The following is a 25,146-nucleotide window of genomic DNA, read 5'->3' on the forward strand; positions in this document are numbered from 1 at the left end:
TTATACCACACCCTATTGCTCTTTATTCACATTAGACGACAAAGTAATGCCCTTTCTATATGCAACGCCACATAGTAAAGCACCTTATACACATAATGCCACACATTAGTAATGCATTTATACACATAATTCCACACAGTAATGCCCCTTACACATACAGTATGAGACACATCATTAATGTCCTTATAAACATAATGCGCCTTACACATTATAACAACCTTTATTAATGCCCTTTTACACATAATGTACCTTACACATATGACGCACATTATTAATGCCCTTATACACATGACACGCATAGTGACCCCTACACATTTGCTGCCCATTATTAGTGCCCCTATACACATAATGACACACATACAGTAGTACCCTGTTACACATATGCCTCCCATTATTAATGGCCTGCTACACATAATGACACACATAGTGCCCCTTACACATATGTTGCACATTATTAATGCATTTTTATATGACACACATAATGCTCCTTACACATATTCCGAACACTACTGCACAACCAACCCACTCACATGCACACAGCACTCACACTGCCACTAACACAGTGACCTCTGCCTCTGCTTGGATACAGATGTGTCCTCATAAATCTTGCCTCAATGCTAACATCAGGCACCTTTTATTAATAAAAATGCATCTTATTTGCTTTGCTATATGGCTAGGATGCACAAGCAGCTTCTGCTGATTAAAATGATATGCAGCATGCCTATATACTGTGTGAGACTGTGGCTGTATCTGCATATAAAATGCTATACACAGAATATAGGCATGCCGCATATCATTTTAATCAGCAGAAGCTGCTGATGCCCCTAGGCATATCAAATGCCCTAGGCAATTGCCTAGTTTGCCTATGCCTATGGCCGGCTCTGCATATGTGCCCCCAGTTCTCCCGTTCCTCATCACCAGCAGCCTGCTTCCCCACATGTCCCATATGTGCCCACGGTGTCTCCCATTCCCCATCACCAGCAGCCTGCTTCCCCACATGCCCATATATGTGCCCCCGGAGTCTCCCATTCCCCATCACCAGCAGCCTGCTTCCCCACATGTCCCCATATGTGCCCCCGGAGTCTCCCATTCCCCATCACCAGCAGCCTGCTTCCCCACATGCCCCCATATGTGCCCCCAGTTCTCCCGTTCCTCATCACCAGCAGCCTGCTTCCCCACATGCCCCCATATGTGCCCCCAGTTCTCCTGTTCCTCATCACCAGCAGCCTGCTTCCCCACATGCCCCCATATGTGCCCCCAGTTCTCCTGTTCCTCATCACCAGCAGCCTGCTTTCCCACATGTCCCCATATGTGCCCCCAGTGTCTCCTATTCCCCATCACCAGCAGCCTGCTTCCTCACATGCCCATATATGTGCCCCCGGAGTCTCCCATTCCCCATCACCAGCAGCCTGCTTCCCCACATGTCCCATATGTGCCCCCGGAGTCTCCCATTCCCCATCACCAGCAGCCTGCTTCCCCACATGCCCCCATATGTGCCCCCAGTTCTCCCGTTCCTCATCACCAGCAGCCTGCTTCCCCACATGTCCCATATGTGCCCACGGAGACTCCCATTCCCCATCACCAGCAGCCTGCTTCCCCACATGCCCCCATATGTGCTCCCAGAGTCTCCCATTCCCCATCACCAGCAGCCTGCTTCCCCATATGCCCTCATATGTGTCCCCAGTGTCTCCCGTTCCTCATCACCAGCAGCCTGCTTCCCCACATGTCCCATATGTGCCCCCAGTGTCTCCCGTTCCCCATCACCAGCAGCCTGCTTCCCCATATGCCCTCATATGTGTCCCCAGTGTCTCCCGTTCCTCATCACCAGCAGCCTGCTTCCCCACATGTCCCATATGTGCCCCCAGTGTCTCCCGTTCCCCCGTTCCCCATCAACAGCACCCTGCTTCCCCACATGTCCCATATGTGCCCCCAGTGTCTCCCATTCCCCATCACCAGCAGCCTGCTTCCCCACATGTCCCCATATGTGCCCCCAGTGTCTCCCATTCCCCATCACCAGCAGCCTGCTTCCTCACATGCCCATATATGTGCCCCCGGAGTCTCCCATTCCCCATCACCAGCAGCCTGATCCCCACATGTCCCCATATGTGCCCCCAGTGTCTCCCATTCCCCATCACCAGCAGCCTGCTTCCTCACATGTCCATATATGTGCACCCGGAGTCTCCCGTTCCTCATCACCAGCAGCCTGCTTCCCCACATGTCCCCATATGTGCCCCCAGTGTCTCCCATTCCCCATCACCAGCAGCCTGCTTCCTCACATGCCCATATATGTGCCCCCGGAGTCTCCCATTCCCCATCACCAGCAGCCTGCTTCCCCACATGCCCCCATATGTGCCCCCAGTTCTCCCGTTCCTCATCACCAGCAGCCTGCTTCCCCACATGTCCCATATGTGCCCCCGGAGTCTCCCATTCCCCATCACCAGCAGCCTGCTTTCCCACATGCCCCCATATGTGCCCCCAGTTCTCCCGTTCCTCATCACCAACAGCCTGCTTCCCCACATGTCCCCATATGTGCCCCCAGTGTCTCCCATTCCCCATCACCAGCAGCCTGCTTCCTCACATGCCCATATATGTGCCCCCGGAGTCTCCCATTCCCCATCACCAGCAGCCTGCTTCCCCATATGCCCTCATATGTGTCCCCAGTGTCTCCCGTTCCTCATCACCAGCAGCCTGCTTCCCCACATGTCCCATATGTGCCCCCAGTGTCTCCCGTTTCCCCGTTCCCTATCAACAGCAGCCTGCTTCCCCACATGTCCCATATGTGCCCCCAGTGTCTCCCATTCCCCATCACCAGCAGCCTGCTTCCCCACATGCCCCCATATGTGCTCCCAGAGTCTCCCATTCCCCATCACCAGCAGCCTGCTTCCCCACATGTCCTATATGTGCCCACGGAGTCTCCCATTCCCCATCACCAGCAGCCTGCTTCCCCACATGTCCCATATGTGCCCCCAGTGTCTCCCGTTCCCCATCAACAGCAGCCTGCTCCCCCACATGTCCCATATGTGCCCCCAGTGTCTCCCGTTCCTCATCACCAGCAGCCTGCTTCCCCACATGTCCCATATGTGCCCCCAGTGTCTCCCATTCCCCATCACCAGCAGCCTGCTTCCCCACATGTCCCCATATGTGCTCCCAGTGTCTCCCATTCCTCATCACCAGCAGCCTGCTTCCCCACATGTCCCATATGTGCCACCGGTGTCTCCCATTCCCCATCACCAGCAGCCTGCTTCCCCACATGCCCCCATATGTGCTCCCAGTTCTCCCGTTCCTCATCACCAGCAGCCTGCTTCCCCACATGCCCCCATATGTGCCCCCGGAGTCTCCCATTCCCCATCACCAGCAGCCTGCTTCCCCACATGCCCCCATATGTGCCCCCGGAGTCTCCCATTCCCCATCACCAGCAGCCTGCTTCCCCACATGCCCTCATATGTGTCCCCAGTGTCTCCCGTTCCTCATCACCAGCAGCCTGCTTCCCCACATGCCCCCATATGTGTCCCCAGTTCTCCCATTCCCCATCACCAGCAGCCTGCTTCCCCACATGTCCCATATGTGCCCCCAGTGTCTCCCGTTCCCCATCAACAGCAGCCTGCTCCCCCACATGTCCCATATGTGCCCCCAGTGTCTCCCGTTCCTCATCACCAGCAGCCTGCTTCCCCACATGTCCCATATGTGCCCCCAGTGTCTCCCATTCCCCATCACCAGCAGCCTGCTTCCCCACATGTCCCCATATGTGCTCCCAGTGTCTCCCATTCCTCATCACCAGCAGCCTGCTTCCCCACATGTCCCATATGTGCCACCGGTGTCTCCCATTCCCCATCACCAGCAGCCTGCTTCCCCACATGCCCCCATATGTGCTCCCAGTTCTCCCGTTCCTCATCACCAGCAGCCTGCTTCCCCACATGCCCCCATATGTGCCCCCGGAGTCTCCCATTCCCCATCACCAGCAGCCTGCTTCCCCACATGCCCCCATATGTGCCCCCGGAGTCTCCCATTCCCCATCACCAGCAGCCTGCTTCCCCACATGCCCTCATATGTGTCCCCAGTGTCTCCCGTTCCTCATCACCAGCAGCCTGCTTCCCCACATGCCCCCATATGTGCCCCCGGAGTCTCCCATTCCCCATCACCAGCAGCCTACTTCCCCACATGTCCCAGATGTGCCCCCGGAGTCTCCCGTTCCTCATCACCAGCAGCCTGCTTCCCCACATGCTCTCATATGTGCCCCCGGTGTCATTAGGTCGACACCACTTAGGTCGACATGCATTAGGTCAACAGTGACTCTAGGTCGACATGGTTATTAGGTTAACGTGTACTAGGTCAACAGGTCAAAAGGTCGACGTGAGGGTTTTTTTAAATCCATTTTTGGACTTTTTCATACTTTACAATCCACGTGGACTACAATTGGGAATGGTAACCTGTGCCGAGCGCAGCGGTAGCATATCGAGGCACCTTGCCCAAAGCATGGTGAGGGGACACGGTGCACTAATTGGGGTTCCCCGTCACTTTACAAAGAAAACAACACCCAAAAAAGTGTAAAAACTCATGTCGACCTTTTGACCGGTCGACCTAATGGATGTCCAGCTATAGTGGTCGACCTAATGACCTAAGTTTGGTCATCCCAACGGACCATACCCGAGCCAACCGACACCTTTTTCACACTGTGGCAAAAAATAAGTGGCGGTATGTCATACCTCCATATACTGCCGTACTTCGAGCACTGGGAATAGATGACATATATTCAGTATTTCTCTGACGTCCTAGTGGATGCTGGGGACTCCGTAAGGACCATGGGGAATAGAGACTGGGTACTCTATAAGAAAGATTTGGTACTATCTGGTGTGCACTGGCTCCTCCCTCTATGCCCCTCCTCCAGACCTCAGTTAGATTTCTGTGCCCGGCCGAGCTGGATGCACACTAGGGGCTCTCCTGAGCTCCTAGAAAGAAAGTATATGTTAGGTTTTTTATTTTACAGTGAGACCTGCTGGCAACAGGCTCACTGCAACGAGGGACTAAGGGGAGAAGAAGCGAACCTACCTGCTTGCAGCTAGCTTGGGCTTCTTAGGCTACTGGACACCATTAGCTCCAGAGGGATCGACCGCAGGACCCGTCCTTGGTGTTCGTTCCCGGAGCCGCGCCGCCGTCCCCCTTACAGAGCCATAAGTAAGAAGATGGTCCGGAAAATCGGCGGCAGAAGACTTCAGTCTTCACCAAGGTAGCGCACAGCACTGCAGCTGTGCGCCATTGCTCCTCATACACACTTCACACTCCGGTCACTGAGGGTGCAGGGCGCTGGGGGGGGGGGGGGGGGGGGCGCCCTGAGCAGCAATAAAATCACCTTGGCTGGCAAAATAACCACAATATATAGCCCCAGAGGCTATATATGTGGTAATTACCCCAGCCAGAATACAGAAAAAAGCGGGAGAAAAGTCCGCCGAAAAAGGGGCGGAGCCATCTCCCTCAGCACACTGGCGCCATTTCTCCCTCACAGTTCCGCTGAAGGAAGCTCCCTGACTCTCCCCTGCAGTCTACACTACAGAAAAGGGTAAAAAAGAGAGGGGGGGGCACTAAATTGAGGCGCAGTAAATATTATAGCAGCTATAGGGGACATAATTCAGTTAGTCCCTGCATTATATAGCGCTCTGGTGTGTGCTGGCATACTCTCTCTCTGTCTCCCCAAAGGGCTTTTGTGGGGTCCTGTCTCCTTTAAGAGCATTCCTTGTGTGTGTGTGCGGTGTGTCGGTACGGCTGTGTCGACATGTTTGATGAGGAGGCTTATGTGGAGGCGGAGCAGATGCCTATAAATGTGATGTCACCCCCTGCGGGGCAGACACCTGAGTGGATGGACTTATGGAAGGAATTACGTGCAAGTGTCGACTCCTTACATAAAAAATTTGATGACATGCCAAATGCGGGACAGCCGGCTTCTCAGCTCGTGCCTGCCCAGGCAATTCAAAGGCCATCAGGGGCTCTGAAACGCCCACTACCTCAGATGGCAGACACAGATGTCGACACGGATACTGATACCAGTGTCGACGACGATGAGTCAAATTTAATGTCCACTAGGGCCATTCGTTGCATGATTGAGGCAATGAAAGAGGTATTACACATTTCTGATATAAACCCAGGTACCTCAAAAAAGGGTATTATGTTTGGGGAGAAAAAACTACCAATAGTTTTTCCCCCATCTGAAGAATTAAATGAAGTGTGTGAAGAAGCGTGGGCTTTCCCTGATAAAAAATTGGTGATTTCAAAAAAATTACTAATGGCGTTCCCTTTCTCGCCAGAGGATAGGTCACGTTGGGAAACTCCCCCTAGGGTGGATAAAGCGCTCACACGTTTGTCTAAAAAGGTGGCACTACCGTCTCCGGATACGGCCGCCCTAAAGGAACCTGCTGATAGAAAGCAGGAGGCTATCCTAAAGTCTATATATACACACACTGGTGTTATACTGAGACCAGCTATTGCTTCAGCGTGGATGTGCAGTGCCGCTGCTGCTTGGTCAGATTCCCTGTCGGAAAATATTGACACCCTAGACAGGGACACTATATTGCTAACCGTAGAGCATATAAAAGACTCAGTCTTGTACATGAGAGATGCACAGAGGGAGATCTGCCGGCTGGCATCTAGAATAAGTGCATTGTCCATTTCTGCTAGGAGAGGCTTATGGACTCGGCAGTGGACAGGGGATGCAGATTCTAAAAGGCACATGGAAGTTTTGCCTTATAAGGGTGAGGAGTTATTCGGGGATGGTCTCTCAGACCTTGTTTCCACAGCAACAGCTGGGAAGTCAGCATTTTTACCCCATGTCCCCTCACAGCCTAAGAAAGCGCCGTATTATCAGGTACAGTCCTTTCGACCCCAGAAAAACAGGCGGGTCCTTTCTGTCTAGAGGCAGAGGAAGGGGAAAAAAGCTGCAACACGCAGCAGGTTCCCAAGAACAAAAGTCCTCCCCCGCTTCTTCCAAATCCGCCGCATGACGGTGGGGCTCCACAGGCGGAGCCAGGTACGGTGGGGGGCCGCCTCAAAAATTTCAGCGATCAGTGGGTTCGCTCACGGGTGGATCCCTGGATCCTTCAAGTAGTATCTCAGGGGTACAAGCTGGAATTCGAGGCGCCTCCCCCCCGCCGTTTCCTCAAATCGGCCTTACCGACAACTCCCTCGGGCAGGGAGGCTGTACTAGAGGCAATTCACAAGCTGTATTCCCAGCAGGTGATAGTCAAGGTACCCCTACTTCAACAAGGACGGGGTTACTATTCCACACTGTTTGTGGTACCGAAACCAGACGGTTCGGTGAGACCCATTTTAAATTTGAAATCCTTGAACACATACATAAAAAGATTCAAGTTCAAGATGGAATTGCTCAGGGCGGTTACTGCAAGCCTGGAGGAGGGGGATTACATGGTATCCCTGGACATCAAGGATGCTTAACTGCATGTCCCTATTTACCTTCCTCACCAGGAGTACCTCAGATTTGTGGTACAGGATTGCCATTACCAATTCCAGACACTACCGTTTGGACTGTCCACGGCACCGAGGGTGTTTACCAAGGTAATGGCAGAAATGATGATACTCCTTCGAAAAAAGGGAGTTTTAATTATCCCGTACTTGGACGATCTCCTAATAAAGGCGAGGTCCAGGGAGCAGTTACTGGTCGGAGTAGCACTATCTCGGGAAGTGCTACAACAGCATGGCTGGATTCTAAACATTCCAAAGTCACAACTGGTTCCTTCCACACGCTTACTGTTCCTGGGGATGATTCTGGACACAGAACAGAAAAAAGTGTTTCTCCCGCAGGAGAAAGCCAAGGAGCTGTCATCTCTAGTCAGAGACCTCCTAAAACCAAAATGGGTATCGGTGCATCACTGCACACGAGTCCTGGGAAAAATGGTGGCTTCATACGAAGCAATTCCATTCGGCAGGTTCCATGCAAGGACCTTCCAGTGGGACCTCTTGGACAAGTGGTCGGGATCGCATCTTCAGATGCATCAACTGATAACCCTGTCTCCAAGGACCAGGGTGTCTCTACTGTGGTGGCTGCAGAGTGCTCATCTTCTAGAGGGCCGCAGATTCGGCATACAGGACTGGGTCCTGGTGACCACGGATGCCAGCCTTCGAGGCTGGGGCGCAGTCACACAGGGAAGAAATTTCCAGGGACTTTGGTCAAGTCAGGAGTCGTCCCTACACATAAATATTCTGGAACTGAGGGCCATTTACAATGCCCTAAGTCAGGCAAGGCCCCTGCTTCAAAACCAGCCGGTTCTGATCCAATCAGACAACATCACGGCAGTCGCCCATGTAAACCGAAAGGGCGGCACAAGAAGCAGGATGGCGATGGCAGAAGCCACAAGGATTCTCCGATGGGCGGAAAATCACATACTAGCACTGTCAGCAGTGTTCATTCCGGGAGTGGACAACTGGGAAGCAAACTTCCTCAGCAGACACGACCTACACCCGGGAGAGTGGGGACTTCATCCAGAAGTCTTCCTACTGTTGGTAAACCGTTGGGAAAGGCCACAGGTGGACATGATGGCGTCCCGCCTCAACAAAAAGCTAAAGAGATATTGCGCCAGGTCAAGGGACCCTCAGGCGATAGCTGTGGACGCTCTAGTGACACCGTGGGTGTACCAGTCGGTTTATGTGTTCCCTCCTCTGCCTCTCATACCAAAGGTACTGAGAATAATAAGAAGGCGAGGAGTAAGAACGATACTCGTGGTTCTGGATTGGCCAAGAAGAGCTTGGTACCCAGAACTTCAAGAAATGTTATCAGAGGACCCATGGCCTCTACCGCTCAGACAGGATCTGCTACAGCAGGGGCCCTGTCTGTTCCAAGACTTACCGCGGCTGCGTTTGACGGCATGGCGGTTGAATTCCGGATCCTAAAGGAAAAGGGCATTCCGGAGGAAGTCATTCCTACGCTGATGAAAGCCAGGAAAGAAGTAACCGCAAACCATTATCACCGCATTTGGCGAAAATATGTTGCGTGGTGTGAGGCCAGGAAGGCCCCTACAGAGGAATTTCAGCTGGGTCGTTTTCTGCACTTCCTACAGTCGGGAGTGACTATGGGCCTAAAATTGGGTTCCATTAAGGTCCAGATTTCGGCTCTGTCGATTTTCTTCCAGAAAGAACTGGCTTCACTGCCTGAAGTTCAGACTTTTGTAAAGGGAGTGCTTCATATTCAGCCCCCTTTTGTGCCTCCTGTGGCACCTTGGGATCTCAATGTGGTGTTGAGTTTCCTAAAATCACATTGGTTTGAACCACTTAAAACTGTGGATCTGAAATATCTCACGTGGAAAGTGGTCATGTTATTGGCCTTGGCTTCGGCCAGGCGTGTGTCAGAATTGGCGGCTTTGTCATGTAAAAGCCCTTATCTGATTTTCCATATGGATAGGGCAGAATTGAGGACTCGTCCCCAGTTTCTCCCTAAGATGGTATCAGCTTTTCACTTGAACCAACCTATTGTGGTGCCTGCGGCTACTAGGGACTTGGAGGATTCCAAGTTACTGGACGTAGTCAGGGCCTTGAAAATTTATGTTTCCAGGACGGCTGGAGTCAGGAAAACTGACTCGCTTTTTATCCTGTATGCACCCAACAAAATAGGTGCTCCTGCTTCTAAGCAGACTATTGCTCGCTGGATTTGTAGCACAATTCAGCTGGCGCATTCTGCGGCTGGATTGCCGCATCCTAAATCAGTGAAAGCCCATTCCACGAGGAAGGTGGGCTCATCTTGGGCGGCTGCCCGAGGGGTCTCGGCTTTACAGCTTTGCCGAGCTGCAACTTGGTCAGGGGCAAACACGTTTGCTAAATTCTACAAATTTGATACCCTGGCTGAGGAGGACCTTGAGTTCTCTCATTCGGTGCTGCAGAGTCATCCGCACTCTCCCGCCCGTTTGGGAGCTTTGGTATAATCCCCATGGTCCTTACGGAGTCCCCAGCATCCACTAGGACGTCAGAGAAAATAAGAATTTACTCACCGGTAATTCTATTTCTCGTAGTCCGTAGTGGATGCTGGGCGCCCATCCCAAGTGCGGATTGTCTGCAATACTTGTATATAGTTATTGCCTAACTAAAGGGTTATTGTTGAGCCATCTGTTGAGAGGCTCAGTTATATTTCATACTGTTAACTGGGTATAATATCACGAGTTCTACGGTGTGATTGGTGTGGCTGGTATGAGTCTTACCCGGGATTCAAAATCCTTCCTTATTGTGTCAGCTCTTCCGGGCACAGTATCCTAACTGAGGTCTGGAGGAGGGGCATAGAGGGAGGAGCCAGTGCACACCAGATAGTACCAAATCTTTCTTATAGAGTGCCCAGTCTCCTGCGGAGCCCGTCTATTCCCCATGGTCCTTACGGAGTCCCCAGCATCCACTACGGACTACGAGAAATAGAATTACCGGTGAGTAAATTCTTATTTTCTCCATGTTTGATAATGGTGACAAAGGGGCAGATTCAGTAAGGATTGTAAAATTAAAAATTCACAAAAATTGCGAGCATTCGCAAAATTGCGAAAGCACGCCCAAACAGAAAAACTGCAACACTAAATTAATGTTACAAAAAAAGGTGGGCTTGTGAAATATGCAAATATTGAGAAAACCTTAAAAAATATGCATTATTTGCATATAAATTTACAATTTTACGCATTTTTTGCTTACATGACTACATGTTTCTGATGTTGCAATTTTTGCAAACAACTGTGTTTTAATCTCAAATATTGCACTACCTACTTTCCTGGCCCCAAAAAAAAAAAAAATTATCCAAATGTATGTGGGTATGTTTTGTTAACAAAAAACGTGTTGGTTGCTTAAAAAGCATAAAAAAAACTGTTAGGAAGCTAAAAGACATTAAGCAGATCCTACAAAACTAAATGCTTGGAAATGTTAATTAATGTTTGCTTTTAAAAAATAGTGTGGTTGTCAAACCTCGATTGTTAGTAAGTGTAAAAACAATTAGGCTACTAACATATATTTTATAAAGACACGTGTTAACTTACAGAGTTTAAAGCTCCCTTACATGTTTAGAAGTTTCAATGCAGCTGAATAAACTGAATTGTGGTCAGCAGTGTGAGCTGCTTCAGCTGGGTGTAATGAAGCAATGATTGCAGTATACATGGAACATTCTACAACTGAGGTCAGCTTGTGCAGATTTTAAGGTAGACCTGTAGTCACTCAGAAACTGCACAAAATAAATGTGCGATCAGTTGTAAAAATTGCGTATGCACCGAACATCAGCCTACGCCCCACAACACGCCCCTGCTTGTAGTTTTTGCGAGTCCAGCCCCCTACACGCCTACTTCTCATAGTGCATACGCAGATTTTGCTTTGTCTCAGAAGTTGTATTTATTTTCTCAGTTTTTGTGGTATATGGTGCAGATTTTGTGATTTTCCGCATTTTCTGCGATTTTTGCTGCTTTGCAAAACTGCTGAATTAGGCCCAAAATACTGATATTCACATTAGAAAAAAAAAGATAACAACAAACATAGTGTAAAACTGTATATTCAACAATCACCCTAAAGTGCACTGAAAAACAGGTTGAAAAGGAACCCGAGGCAGATGTATAAGTGATTTTTGGGACACTGGGGCTAATTCAGTACTGATTACTACTGTGGTCTTCAGTGAAGTTTCAACGATTATCGGGAAACTGCATGTGCAGAATGTTTCCTGCATGATTGCAGGCAGCCCTCCGTTAGCCTCTGCCTGACTGACAGGCAGAGGCATTCGGGGGCAGAGAGGGAATGATTGCGTCCGGCATTGCCAGAAGTGGGGGAGTGTCGCACCCATTTTCCGGGAATAGCGATTCCAAGGTCTGCATCTAGAAATGCAGATTTCTTGGCACTGCAATGCCCTCTGTGACGGCCAGCCTAAGTAAACTGATGCTTACTGAGCTGGCCATTTGTGGGGAACACATACCTCCCAACATGACCCTCTCCAGGAGGGACACAATGCTCTGCTTCTGGACTTTTCTCCTAATTTATGATTGCTGGCACTTGTGTTGAACAGGTTAATGAATAAGAAAGGTGTTTGAGCACAGGTGATGGCAATCATACATTAAGAGAAAAGTTCAGAAGCAGAGCATTCTGTCCCTCCTGGAGAGGGTCATGTTGGGAGGTATGTGAACATCGCAACCATCGATCAAAATGTTAATCCCAGGCTGCGATACCAGTCACAGCACTAGGATCGCAAATGCAGCAAGGAGTTGTGTAACATTTTTAGTAATTGCATTTGCACAGCTGCCTGTGTGTAGCTTTGAAAATGCAATCAAAGCTGAATGAGAGCCACTGTCCCTTTAAGAATTAGATGTCATGCAACCTTGCTCAATACATGTAGCAGGTTCTTTGTAGACACCATAAAAGTGAGAAACAGATGAACAGTATGACCCCTTACCATAGGTGTTCTGCTTACTAATAATAAACTTGCTTCAAAGCAGGTAATCCAGAGGTTCTCAAATGCGATCCTCAAGGCACCCCAACGGCCCAGGTGACTTAATTAGCCACAGGTGACTTAATTAGCACCTCAGTCAATTTGATTCAACCATCTGTGCTGAGCCATAGCTATCCCTAAAACCTGGACCGTTGGGGTGCCTTGAGGACCGCATTTGAGAACCTCTGACGTAATCCAATATTCCAAGGATCTAGACAAATCATATGTGTTGGCATAAATCTATGATTTGAAGCCTTACAAGGGCATGATGTGACCATTTTATAGCATGCCCCTGCATCCTTGTACACACAAGTACACTGGTGCTGTGGTCTTAGGGCCTAATTCAGACCTGATCGCTCCTCTGCAAATTTGCGGAGGTTTGAGATCGGATAGTCACCGCCCAGACAGAGTGTAAAACCGCCCCATGCAAGTCTGCATATGCCATGCGAAAAGCTTTACAAACACCGGCCAGCTGCAAATCCATTCGTAACTTACTCACCATCTAATGATTGTTCCAGTCTATGCAGTCTGTGTGTAGCCTAGGACTTACTCCTACAGTGCGAAAGAAACAGGTTGATCTGGCTGGAGCTGACGTCACACACCCGCCCTGAAAACACTTGGGAACACCTACGTTTTTCCTGACACTCCCAGAAAATGGCCAGTTACCACCCCCAAACATCCTATTCCTGTGAATAAGCCTGCGTTCACATAGCGATGGATTTTTTCGCAGTTTGGCCATCCTATAATCTGGAGGTATCTTTTGGATCATTATCTTGCTGTAGGATGAACCTTTAACCAACTAGGTATAGACTATAGGGTATTGCATGGTGCTGCAAAATGCTGTTGCCGCCCAGCCTGTATGTGCAAGTCAGCTGAAGATTGCCAGACCACTCTCATCCATGCCTGACAGCTGGTGTCACAGGGGTTTCTTTACAAAGCCGCTTCCCAGCATGTTTAGGCCCAAAATTTAAAAGGGCAATGCTTTTAATAGCAAACCATGGGCTTAAACACCGCTTAATAAATAAATGCCGCACACTGAGGAACCATCTGTTCACCTACTCGATAGCATATTGAACCCTACACAATGAATTACAGATGTAGCCACGTTCATCCAGCCTGTGGCATGGCCACACACGCCACGCCTAGGCACACATGCGTCTTTGTACACCGAGCTGCGCCTTAGTATGCAGCCCATGTATTTCTATGGGTGCGCATACTTAGAGGCATACGCATGTCCTAGTCACGGGCACACTTGCCCATCTGGCTTGCCGCACATACGGCAAGCTGCAGGCTAGATGACGTGGCTACATCTGTATAAATTTCACATTTGATTCGTCGGTCCATAAGACCTTCTTCCAGTCTTCAGTAGTCCCTGGCAGTGCTTCATGTCACAAGAAAGACTCTTTCTTGTTGCTGTAGAACAGCTTTACGTTCTCAACCCATTACTTGCTTCCTGCTAACGGCTTTTTTAATAACTCTGAGATTTATATTATTTTTCACTTATTGCTAACCTAAACTTTCTTTTAGCCTCTTACCTTTGTCATACCTCCCAACTTTGATATGGTCCCAGTCAGGACTCCTCTGCGCACGGGTGTGCACACGAGCAAAAAGGGGGCATGGCCTCCATGAAAAGGGGGCATGCTGCGACCACCTGCCACGCCTCCCGTTTTTGTCACTTGGGGGGCACGGCCAGCACTGTGTGAGCTGCTGGCATGCCCCCCAGTCCTTCTGCCACCCGTGAATAGACACACACAGCATCTGTTCTCCTCTGCTCTGCAGAGCAGCGAGTGACAGAGAAGCCTCCCACTGCAGACCGCGGGAGGGACAGCGGAACTGTCCCGCGAAAATCAGGACAGGTGGGAGGTTTGCCTTTGTACCCTTTCAGGTTATTCACTGGACTGGAATTGAATAGATTTCAATAAATACTGGAAAAATTGTGTTTTCCTAAAACTTTTGACTGGTAGTGTTTGATTCAGTATAGCAAGAAGTTATCCCAGAGGCTTCCTATGTATCCCTACTATCTCTGTGTACATTCTGCTTGCATTATACAGGGAAGAAGACAAGCAAACATAACCTGTAGCATACCCAAAAAACTGGTCAGTATGTGTATTTTCAATTTGCCATGTTTGCTTTGTCTGGGGCCCTATATGACCTAAAATGTATGAGAAAGGTTTGTACTAGGTATAGAGTATCATAGTAGAGGTTTTGGAAATTACATTTAATGACAGCTACAGTACTGTATATACCTTACTTGCAGGAAATAATTCTACAAAATGTTATTCTCTATTATATTGTCTGGAGAAAAGTGTAACACACCTCACTACCATACCAAAAGAAAATGCTCCCATACTGCATACCCTCCAACTGTACCTTTTTGGCAGGTACAGTACCTTTTTTTATGGTCTGTACCGATTTTTGGCTCTCCAAACTTCCATTGAAAGTATAGGAAAAGGGGTGTGGCCATGCCCACTTTACCTGTGGCCACGCCCCCTTTCAAATTTGTACCGATTTTTATGTGTAAAATGTTGGAGGGTATGATACTGTAATACTCACTATGCCACCTACATGAGAGATGAGACAGGATTGAGATCAAATGTGGTCGCTATGCTCTAACAACAACTACTACTAATTAGCGAAATACATAAATAAATAGCATGACTACTTAATGATCACACACACACGCACACACACACACACACACACACACACACACACACACACACACACACACACACACATCTATATATATTTAAAAATGGATGTATATGTGACTGTGTATGTATGTTCAAGCATAACTCTGGAATGCCTGGAGCAATTTACACCAAACTTGGTACACATATGACTTACACTCTGAAAACAAATACTTTGAGGGCAAGACAATCCTAGCATTCCTAGGGGTGAGGGTGGGAAGGGGGTGATATGTAAAAATCCATAGTTTTCGGGGTTGCTGAGATAAATAGTGACACTCCCGATGCCTTTTCAGTCCAAGTTCAGCCCCCATCAGTATGGGGGAGTGAGAAGGTGGGAAAAATAAAATGTCCAATATATTCGACATTAGTGTCAAATTCATAGTTTTCGGGGTCGCTAAGCTGATTGGTGGCAGTCTCGACATGTAAGCCCAAGTTTAGTCGAATAGAACGGATAGAACTCTAAATACCCGGGCAATGTCGGGTAAGGAACATTTGTTTGTTTGGTTGTTTGTACATACGTACGTACGTACGAGATAAACTCAGTAACTGCTGAACGCATTTTTAAAATTGATATGTTCCTTAGACTGTCCGTTAACATATAAGCTATGTATCTTCACGCAAATTGTTTGTAGGGGTTGGGTAGTGAACTTAAACTTGAAGTTGGACACAATGAAAACAGTCTAATTGCGTGAATATTTCCACGCGGGCGAAGCCGCTGGCAAAAAGCTAGTGTGTGTGTGTGTATCTATCTATCTATCTATCTATCTATATATATATATATATATATATCTCAGTAGAGGGGATGCCCCCCCCCCCCCAACACAGCGCCGCCGCCCCACAAATGGCCACCACTGTCAATCACATTGCGGTAACATCCATCGGGGATGCGGACGCAATATGTGTGGCTGTGCAGATGCAATGTGGTTGCTGCGCCTGCGCAGTTTGCCGATACTGGAAAACTGTACTGCGAGACACATTAGCGGCAGGGTCTGTATTACCCTCTCTGTCAGTATCCCGGCAGCAGCATCCAGCCCGGCAGAAATCGGTGCAAGTCCCCTTGCAGGCTCGCTGTGCTCGTCACTCTGCGGGCTCGGTGGCGAGCTGAGTGGACCGTCTGTGCCTTGAGGACCGCGTTTGAGAACCTCTGACGTAATCCAATACTCCAGGAATCTAGACAAATCATATGTGTTGGCATAATTCTACAATTTGAAGCCTTACAAGGGCATTATGTGACCATTTTATAGCATGTTAGAGCCAGCCCCTGCATCCTTGTACACACAAGTACACTGGTGCTGTGGTCTTAGGGCCTAATTCAGACCTTATCGCTCCTCTGCAAACTTGCAGAGGTTTGAGATCGGATAGTCACCGCCCAGACAGAGTGTAAAACCACCCCATGCAAGTCTGCATATGCCATGCGAAAAGCTTTACAAACACCGGCCAGCTGCATATCCATTCGTAACTCACTCACCATCTAATGATTGTTCCAGTCTGTGCAGTCTGTGTGTAGCCTAGGACTTACTCCTACAATGCAAAAGAATCAGGCTGATCGGACCGGAGCTGACGTCACACACCCGCCCTGAAAACACTTGGGAACACCTACATTTTTCCAGACACTCCCAGAAAACGCCCAGTTACCACCCCCAAAAATCCTCTTTCTGTCAATCAGCCTGCGTTCACATAGCGATGGATTTTTTTGCAGTTTGGCCTCGCGCCTGGCATTAGATCCGTATGCATGCACAGTCATTCGATAATCAGTCGCCTTGCGGTTTCGCACAATAGCAATCAGGTCTGAATTAGGCCATTCATTTCTTCAGGCATTCCGAGTAGCCACATGGTTACTCGGAAGGCCAATAATCGACTGATCTGTGACTGATGCCGCTTGGATTTACAAAGCCGCTGGTGGACATCTCAATACAAATTCGACAGATACAACATTTATTATTTATATTATTTTCGCACAATATCTGAGTATAAAGACGTAGGGGTATATTTACTAAAATTCATATTTTTCCGAATGAGGTTAAAGTTCAAACACGAATGACATCGAAAGTGTAAAATTGCAACTTTTTGAATTTATTACGACTAATTTACTAAGCTGTCGTATTCTGCATTTTCGTATTTTCCGATGTCGATGTCATTCGTATTTTTTGCCAGTGTTTTACGGGAGTGAATTGTAAAACACTGCCGACATTAACACAATGAATCTCGGCCGGATCTGTGAAATCCGTGCTGGGCTTTATTGTGCACCTTTCGTAAAAAAAAAAACATTGTTAAAAATAAAAAATAAAAATGCGTGGGGTCCCCCCTCCTAAACAAAACCAGCCTCGGGCTCTTTGAGCCGGTCCTGGTTGAAAAAATATGGGGGGAAAAATGACAGGGGTTCCCCCATATTTAATCAACCAGCACCGGGCTCTGCGCCTGGTCCTGGTTCCAAAAATACGGGGGACAAAAAGCGTAGGGGTCCCCCGTATTTTTGAAACCAGCACCGGGCTCCACTAGCCAGGTACATAATGCCACAGCCGGGGGACACTTTTATATTGGTCCCTGCGGCCCTGGCATTACATACCCAACTAGTCACCCCTGGCCGGGGTACCCTGGAGGAGTGGGAACCCCTTAAATCAAGGGGTCCCCCCCCTCCAGCCACCAAAGGGCCAGGGGTGAAGCCCGAGGCTGTCCCCCCCATCCAAGGGCGGCGGATGGGGGGCTGATAGCCTTTTTGTAAAGATGTGAATATTGTTTTTAGTAGCAGTACTACAAGTCCCAGCAAGCCTCCCCCGCAAGCTGGTACTTGGAGAACCACAAGTACCAGCCTGCGGTGGAAAACCGGGCCCGCTGGTACCTGTTGTACTACTACTAAAAAAATACCCCAATAAAAACAGGAGACACACACCTTGAAAGTATAAGTTTATTACATACATGCACACCGCCAAACATACATACCTACCTATGTTCACACGAGGGTCGGTCAACTTCTCCATGTAGAATCCATGGGGTACCTGTTGGAAAAATTCTACTCACATAATCCAGTGTAGATCGGTCCTCTTCTGTTCTTTGTATAATCCACGTACTTTGCAAAATAAAAAAACGAACACCCGACCACGCACTGAAAGGGGCCCCATGTTTTCACATGGGACCCCTTTCCCCGACTGCCAGGACCCCCCCCCCCCTGACTCCTGTCTAAGAGGGTTCCTTCAGCCAATCAGGGAGCACCATGTCGTGGCACCCTCCTGATTGGCTGTGTGCTCCTGTAGTATCTGTCAGGCAGCACACGGCAGTGATACAATGTAGTGCCTATGCGCTCCATTGTAACCAATGGTGGGAACTTTGCGGACAGCGGTGAGGTTACTTTCGGTCAACCGCTGTCCGCAAAGTTCCCACCATTGGTTACAATGGAGCGCATAGGCGCTACATTGCATCACTGCCGTGTGCTGCCTGACAGACACTACAGGAGCACACAGCCAATCAGGAGGGTGCCACGACGTGGCGCTCCCTGATTGGCTGAAGGAACCCTCTTAGACAGGAGTCAGGGGGGGGGGGGGTCCTGGCAGTCGGGGAAAGGGGTCCCATGTGAAAACACGGGGCCCCTTTCAGTGCGTCATCGGGTGTTCCTTTTTTTTTATTTTGCAAAGTACGTGGATTATACAAAGAACAGAAGAGGACCGATCTACACTGGATTATGTGAGTAGAATTTTTCCAACAGGTACCCCATGGATTTCTATACAAACTTAAAAACGAGTGAGCAGCTCATTTACTCGCAACAAGGTATATATCACTATGAAACAATGTTGGTACTAACAGATACAACATCTGATGTCTCTCAATGAATTGTTACTATGTTAGTTCTGTATTATTGACAGCAGTCACTACGCGCAATTGGGAGATGTAAGCGTTATAACAACCTGGACAATCAAGAAACTGATTTACAAACGTGTATTGTTTAAAAATTAAGATACTAACTGTTATTTGATTATCCCTTGATTGATCTTTTGATGTATTAGGTGCGATATCAACTATTATAGATTGCTGGATCGTATATTTAAGCCATTCCTGTCCTCTTGGAGGACCGTTACTCCCTTTAAAAAGGGTTTTGTACACCAATAAAATAGACAGAGGCCGCCACAACGGGTATACACTCTCAGGATGAGATCTAATTATTTAACAAAAAAGATCTCTGGAAATTTGGAGTAACCCGTAATATTATTCAATTGATATTTCACTTTTTTCACATTTTCTAATACTGCATTTTTGCAATTACAATTGTTTGGGTCATCCCCACTACGGAATTAATTATAAGCTATTTATATTATGAATTGATTATCAATATACATATACCTTGACTATATTTTTTGTTATAGCAGGTGCAAACCATATCATGATTAACCTGCTCTGTTTATGTGTCCTATTTTTCTGACTACTTCATTTTAATATTTTCAATAAATGTTAAGTTTTAATTTTATAACATTAACAAATTATATTAAAAAAGAGTGCACCACAAAGTAAGCCTTCCTTGGGTGACGACCGTCTATGATCGTCCTTCCCTTTTGTCCCTTCTCAGATTGCATTTTGCTTACTGGTGCACCTCCAGCCCAATTTAATTGGAATGAAGGTATCCTACCCTTTCAATTGTCTTTCTTAACTTGGCTGGTTACTACTTAATTAATTAATTAATTAATTAATTATATATCCTTAAACTAATACTGTTTAATAGCCTGTGCATGGCCCCTTGAGACTATACGTCTCTTTCTCCCTCTTTTGAATACCCCATGGATTCTACATGGAGAAGAGGACCGACCCTCGTGTGAACATAGGTAAGTATGTATGTTTGGCGGTGTGCATGTATGTAATAAACTTATACTTTCAAGGTGTGTGTCTCCTGTTTTTATTGGGGTATTTTTTTAGTAGTAGTACAACAGGTACCAGCGGGCCCGGTTTTCCACCGCATGCTGGTACTTGTGGTTCTCCAAGTACCAGCTTGCGGGGTAGGCTTGCTGGGACTTGTAGTACTGCTACTAAAAACAATATTCACATCTTTACAAAAAGGCTATCAGCCCCCCATCCAACGCCCTTGGATGGGGGGACAGCCTCGGGCTTCACCCCTGGCCCTTGGGTGGCTGGGGGGGGGGGGCTTGATTTAAGGGGTTCCCACTCCTCCAGGGTACCCTGGCCAGGGGTGACTAGTTAGGTATGTAATGCCAGGGCCGCAGGGACCAATATAATAGTGTACCCCGGCTGTGGCATTATGTACCTGGCTAGTGGAGCCCGGTGCTGGTTTCAAAAATACGGGGGACCCCTACGCTTCCCCCCCCCCCCCGTATTTTTGGAACCAGGACCAGGCGCAGAGCCCGGTGCTGGTTGATTAAATATGGGGGAACCCCTGTCATTTTTCCCCCATATTTTTTCAACCAGGACCGGCTCAAAGAGCCCGAGGCTGGTTTTGCTTAGGAGGGGGGACCCCACGCATTTTTTTCCTGCAAATTTAACACTTTCCCACCCCTTCCCACTGATAAACATGCACGGATCTCATGGATCCGTGCATGCCTATCAGAACACGGTAAAAAAAAGCAGGTCTGTTTTATTTTAGCAAAATGCTGTGGCCGCCCAGCCTGTATGTGCAAGTCAGCTGAAGATTGCCAGACCACTCTCATCCATGTCTGACAGCTGGTGTCACAGGGGTTTCTTTACAAAGCCGCTTCCCAGCATGTTTAGGCCCAAAATTTAAAAGAGCAATGCTTTTAATAGCAAACCATGGGCTTAAACACCGCTTAATAAATAAATGCCGCACACTGAGGAACCATCTGTTCACCTACTCGATAGCATATTGAACCCTACACAATGAATTACAGATGTAGCCACGTTCATCCAGCCTGTGGCATGGCCACACACGCCACGCCTAGGCACACATGCGTCTTTGTACACCGAGCTGCGCCTTAGTAAGCAGCCCATGTATTTCTATGGGTGCGCATACTTAGAGGCATACGCATGTCCTAGTCACGGGCACACTTGCCCATCTGGCTTGCCGCACATACGGCAAGCTGCAGGCTAGATGACGTGGCTACATCTGTATAAATGTCACATTTGATTCGTCGGTCCATAAGACCTTCTTCCAGTCTTCAGTAGTCCCTGGCAGTGCTTCATGTCACAAGAAAGACTCTTTCTTGTTGCTGTAGAACAGCTTTACGTTCTTAACCCATTACTTGCTTCCTGCTAACGGCTTTTTTAATAACTCTGAGATTTACATTATTTTTCACTTCTTGCTAACCTAAACTTTCTTTTAGCCTCTTACCTTTATCATACCTCCCAACTTTTATATGGTCCCAGTCAGGACTCCTCTGCGCACAGGCGCACGCATGAGCGAAAAGGGCGCGTGGCCTCATAAAAAGGGGGCATGCCGCGACCGCCTGCCACGCCTCTCATTTTCGTCACTTGTGGGGCACGGCCAGCGCTGTGTGAGCTGCTAGCATGCCCCCCAGTCGTTCTGCCACCCATGAATAGACAGCGTCTATTCTCCGCTGCTCTGCTCTGCACCAAGCAGAGCAGCGAGTGACAGAGAAGCCTCCCACTGCGGAACGCGGGAGGGACAGCGGGACTGTTCCGCAAAAATCGGGACAGGTGGGAGGTTTGCCTTTGTACCCTTTCAGGTTATTTACTGGACTGGAATTGAATACATTTCAACAAATACTGGAAAAATTGTGTTTTCCTAAAACTTTTGACTGGTAGTGTTTGATTCAGTATAGCAAGAAGTTATCCCAGAGGCTTCCTATGTATCCCTACTATCTCTGTGTACATTCTGCTTGCATTAAACAGGGAAGAACACAAGCAAACATAACCTGTAGCATACCCAAAAAACTGGTCAGTATGTGTATTTTGTCATGTTTGCTTTGTCTGGGGCCCTATATGGCCTAAAATATATGAGAAAGGTTTGTACTCGGTATAGAGTATCATAGTAGAGGTTTTGGAAATTACATTTAATGACAGCTACAGTACTGTATATACCTTACTTGCAGGAAATAGTTCTATAAAATGTTATTCTCTATTATATTGTCTGGTGGAAAGTGTAACACACCTCACTACCATACCAAAAGAAAATGCACCCATACTGTAATACTCACTATGCCACCTACATGCAGTGTTGGACTGGGGCATGAAGGGCCCACCGGTGAAATGCAGTGGTAGGGGCCCATTCTTAGAGGCTTGGCTAACCATTAGTGCATGGTCTGTGTCACGATCCGAGTACTGAGACACTATCTCCCTTCTGGTTGTACGCCCTCCGCGGCCTCCGCGGCCTTCCACGTGTCTCAGCATGCACTTGTTGTTTGGCGTCTCCTGTCCTCTGCGGCCGGAGCCGCCATTACTACTATGTTTCTACATTGTGTTCCAAACCAGGTTTTCCATCTTACTTCCAGCATGGGCGCAGCCATGTTGGATGCAATCACATGTTCCAGCTCCTCCAATCTACTGGCTCTGAAATCTGCATAATTGCCCAGCCAATGCCTGCATAGCTGCAGGTATAAGTATCCTGTGTCTGGGCCAGATAGATGTCAGTGCTTCATTTGTCTCCAGTGGTTCCTGTGTGCAGTCTTCTACAGATTCTCCAGTGAACTCTCCTGCATTCAAGCCTGACTCCTCTGTGTTACACTCTGTGGTGTAACACGACACCTCTGTGATTAACCCTCTACAACATCACCTTACTCACCTGTGTCTGTTTTCCGGCTTTCCAGCAGCCACTCTTCAACAACTACAGTTTTCCAGCGAACCCTAGCTTCATTTACAGTTTTCCAGCGAACCCTAGCTTCATTTACAGTTTTCCAGTGAACCCTAGCTTCATTTACAGTTTACAGAACTTTTCTCTACATTCCAGGTTACTGGTATTAACCAGTTGCACACCTAAATTTCCACTTGTGACTTTCTATTGTTTTTGCACGTTTTATGACTTTTCATTTAATAAAATCACTGAAAGATATTTCCAGTTGTCGTGGTCACGCCTTCGGACATCCTTGCTACAGTCTTTACGCATGTCCAGGAGTCCCATCGCTCCTCCAACCTTCAGGTACCCGTCAACCCCTACAACTGAGGCTCCCAGTCACGGTCTCCAGCCCTCAGTTGTGACAGTAAGCACTGACCAAATGGATCCAGCCGGAGACCTGGCCCAAGCGCTTAGGCTGATACAAGAATTGGCAACCCGCCTTGAACGTCAGGAGGCTGCTCAGGACCATGTTGTTCGCTGTCTCCAGGACCTCTCCTCCCGGCTGGATGAAATTCAAGCGGCCCTCCGTGGATCAGGGGCGTCCAGTGTGCCGACTCCAGCGCCTCTGGTGGTGTCCCCACCCACCATACCTGTTCCTGCTCCCTATCTTCACTTGCCGACTCCTGCTAAATATGATGGATCCCCTAAAGCCTGCAGGGGTTTCCTAAACCAGTGCGAGATCCAATTTGAATTGCAACCCAGCAGTTTCCCTACTGACCGCATTAAGGTGGCATACCTTATTTCTCTACTCACTGGTGCCGCTCTAGACTGGGTCTCACCTATATGGGAAAGGTCTGATGCTCTGTTGTCATCCTATGCTAACTTTGTGGCAACGTTCAGACGGATTTTCGATGAGCCAGGTCGAGTGACATCAGCCTCTTCAGAGATCCTTCGACTGTGTCAGGGGACGCGAACTGTCGGTCAGTATTTGGTGCAATTCCAGACCTTGGCATCTGAAGTCTCCTGGAATGATGACGCTCTTTATGCAGCCTTCTGGGGAGGGCTATCCGAGCGTATCAAAGATGAGCTCGCTGCTAGAGACTTGCCTTTAACTTTAAACGAGCTCATTTCCCTCTGCACTAAGGTCGATTTACGGTTCCGTGAAAGGGCTGTTGAACGAGGAAGATCCACATTTCCCAGGATTCCTACTGTTTCCATTCCTCGCCAGCCATCTCCGTCTCGGGAGGAACCTATGCAGATAGGTCGCTCTCGTTTATCTCAGGCAGAGCGTAGTAGACGTCTTGCTGAGCGTCTCTGTTTGTATTGTGCCGAATCTTCTCACGTTATCAAGTCCTGTCCCAAGCGTCCGAGACAACCTCAAGTCCTAGCCGACCAAGGAGAAGACCAGCTAGGAGTGACGAATTTCTCTCCATTTCCAAGTAACTGCAATCTCTCCGTTTCTCTGCAGATGGCTCTGCGTACTAAGAATCTCACTGCCTTATTGGATTCCGGAGCAGCCGGAAACTTTATTACAGAGAGTTTCGTTAAGCAGTGGTCTCTACCCACTGAGAGACTGTCATCACCGATATCTCTAACTGCCGTGGACGGCAGTAGGATTCCTGATTCGGTGATTACCTCCAAGACCCTACCTATCCGTCTGAAGGTAGGGGATCAGCATACAGAGTTGATTTCTTTCCAGGTTATCCCCAGGGCCACCCATCCTGTGGTCCTAGGCCTTCCATGGCTACGTCTGCATAACCCTCAAGTTGATTGGAAGTCGACCCATATCCTGGCATGGGGTCCTTCCTGCTCTGAGACCTGTCTCCAAAAAGAGCTTCCAGTTCGTCTATCCTCCTACAAGTCTTCTGATGTCCTGTCTCCTCCGTGCCAAGACTCCAAACTACAGTTTTGTCCAGGGTCACCGAATCACAAGGCTGATGCCCTTTCCCGCTCCCGGGAGCAAGAAAATGAGTCTGAGTCTACTGTCAAGCATTATATTGTTGATCCAGTGGTGTTCTCCGCAGTGAGGATGGACTCTATGCCCCCGCCAGGGAAAAATTTTGTGAAGCCGGCTTTCAGGAGGAAGCTCTTGCATCGGGCACATTCCTTTCGCTTTGCCGGATACGCGGGCATACGTAAGACCTTAAAATTCGTCTCCAGGTCAAATTGGTGGCCGACCCTAAAAAAGGACATTGCTGAATTTGGGGCCTCCTGCCCAAAATCTGCCCAACACAAAGTATCCCGCCAGTCACCCACTAGGCAACTGGTTTCCTTGTCTGTTCCTCATCGTTCGTGGGTTCATTCCTCGATGGATTCTGTCATGGATTCCCCACTTCCAAGTTGGC

General features: G+C 48.4%; 1 protein-coding gene across 20 annotated transcripts in view; it reads right to left on the reverse strand.

Annotated features, from left to right (window-relative positions):
• Positions 1–25,146, reverse strand: part of LOC135010635 (thrombospondin-4-like) — a 509,209-nt gene that overhangs the window by 470,829 nt on the left and 13,234 nt on the right. The gene's annotated exons all lie outside the window — the stretch shown is intronic.

This window comes from Pseudophryne corroboree, chromosome 2, assembly GCF_028390025.1.
Source record: "Pseudophryne corroboree isolate aPseCor3 chromosome 2, aPseCor3.hap2, whole genome shotgun sequence".
NCBI classification, from domain to species: Eukaryota; Metazoa; Chordata; class Amphibia; order Anura; family Myobatrachidae; genus Pseudophryne; species Pseudophryne corroboree.